This window comes from Artemia franciscana, chromosome 4 (genome assembly GCF_032884065.1).
Source record: "Artemia franciscana chromosome 4, ASM3288406v1, whole genome shotgun sequence".
Lineage (NCBI taxonomy): Eukaryota > Metazoa > Arthropoda > Branchiopoda > Anostraca > Artemiidae > Artemia > Artemia franciscana.
Window position 1 is genome coordinate 7,186,123 of NC_088866.1, and position 2,566 is coordinate 7,188,688.

Here is a 2,566-nt window from a genome sequence, read left to right on the forward strand (position 1 = left end):
CTGTTTTCACCTTGCTCTTGTGATTCCTCGGCACGCCTTCTTTTTTCACTTTCTCTTTTAGCAGCAAGTCTGGTTTCTCGTTGCTCTGGTAGTTCCTCGACACGCCTTCGTTGACGGAAATTGAACATTCCTAACCTGGCATTATCTCTTGAAGCCGCAAGCCTGTTTTCACGTTGCTCTTGTGATTCCTCGGCACGCTTTCTGTTCTTACCTTCTCTATCAGCCGCAAGCCTATTTTCACACTGTTGTTGTGGTTCCTCGTCACGCTATAAATATATATATATATATATATATATATATATATATATATATATATATATATATATATATATATACTAGCTGTTGGGGTGGCGCTTCGCGCCACCCCAACACCTAGTTGGTGGGGGCGCTTCGCGCCCCCCCCAAGCCCCCCCGCGCGCGTAAGTCGTTACGCGCCATAATAGTTACGCGCCATTGTAGTTGTGTCCCTATGTCCCACCTGTGAATATAGATATATATAGATATATGGTTTTAACTACGTAAAACTTGCGAATATACAACATTCTTTGCTGTCCCATTGTCTTTGCATATAAATAGATTGTCAGGTTATCCCCCTGTTTCCCCCGGTGTCCCCGTTGTAGTTGTGTCCCTGTGTCCCGGTCGTCATTTATATTCCCTGTGTCCCGGGTCCCGGTCATCATTTGTATCCCGGTGTCCCGGTCTGTATATACATTCGTTTTTTAGTTTTGTTTTTCTCCTTTATTTTTTTCCTTTTTTTTTCTTTTTTAGCTTATTTAGATTTTTAGATTTTTTAGTTTTTTTTATTAGTTTTTAGTTTTTATTTCTTTTTAGTTTTTTTGTCCCGGTCGTCATTTATATCCCCCTGTTTCCCCCGGTGTCCCCGTTGTAGTTGTGTCCCTGTGTCCCGGTCGTTATTTATATTCCCTGTGTCCCGGTCGTCATTTGTATCCCGGTGTACCGGTCTGTATATACATTCGTTTTTTAGTTTTGTTTTTCTCCTTTATTTTTTTCCTTTTTTTTTCTTTTTTAGTTTATTTAGATTTTTAGATTTTTTAGTTTTTTTATTAGTTTTTAGTTTTTTTTTCTTTTTAGTTTTTTTGTAGTTTTTACCTTCTTTTTAGTTTTGTTAATTTTTTTTTTTACTTGTGTCCTGGTCGTCATTTATACTCCCTGTGTCCCGGTGCTTTGTTGATTGCTAATCGAACATTCCTTTTGTCCTGGTCGCTTTCTCTTTGAGTGTCGTCATTTATTTTTTTCTTTTTTAGTTCTTTTAGTTTTTACCTTTTTTAGTTTTTTTTTAGTTTTTAGTTTTTTAGTTTTTTACCTTTTTTTAGTTTTTTTAGTTTTTTAGCTTTTTTATTTTTTTTATTAGTTTTTAGTTTTTTTGTAGTTTTTGCCTTTTTTTTTAGTTTTTTGTCCTGGTCGCTTTCTCTTTGAGTGTCGTCATTTATTAGTTTTTTCCTTTTTTTTTTTAGTTTTTTATTGGTTTTTACCTTTATTTTAGCTTATTTTTCAGTTTTTTCCTTTTTTTTAGTTTTTTTTTATTTTTTATTTTTTTTAGTTTTTTACCTTTTTTTAGTTTTTTTAGTTTTTTTAGTTTTTTAGCTTTTTTACTTTTTTTATTAGTTTTTAGTTTTTTTTTGTAGTTTTTGCCTTTTTTTAGTTTTTTCAGTTTTTTTTTTAGTTTTTTATTGGTTTTTACCTTTATAGTTTTTTTAGTTTTTTAGCTTTTTTATTTTTTTTATTAGTTTTTAGTTTTTTTTGTAGTTTTTGCCTTTTTTTAGTTTTTTCAGTTTTGACGTCACCTAATCCAGTTTTTTCAGGTGACGTCACCTGACACATCCATCCACACATCCATCCACACATCCACAGACAGACAACTTATTTTTATATATATAGATATATTCCTTCTGTCTCTCTATCTTTTCTCCTTCTGTCTCTCTTTTTTTTTTCTTTTTTGTGTTTGTGCTGTTGCATTGGTGATTTCTCTTTTCATGATATATATATATATATATATATATATATATATATATATATATATATATATATATATATATATATATATATATATATATCTTTCTATATATAAAAATAGGTTGTTTGTGGGTTATGTCTGTCTGTCTGTCTGTCTGTCCGCATATGACGTCTGAATTATTTCATCATATACCAATTCAAAAACGAAAGTATACAAGCTGATGTAGCTGAGTTGGTAACGCGGTATGTTCCAGGTTCTAGGTTCGAGAGGTTCCAGGTTCAAACCTTACAAAAAACTACAAAAAAAAACAAAAAAAAAATAAATAAAAAAGCTAAAAAAAGTAAAAAAAAGGTAAAAACCTAAAAAAGAAAAAAAAAACTAAAAACTAATAAAAATAACTAAAAAAAAGGTAAAAACTACAAAACAAACCAAAAACTAAAAAAAACTAAAAAATGTAAAAAACTAAAAAAAACAAAAAAAGAAAAAAAAAACTAAAAAAGGAAAAAAAAGGTAAAAACCAAAAAAAAGGCACAGGGGGATATATAAATGACGACGGGGACACAGAGAAGGTCCGAGGTTCTAGGTCCGAGA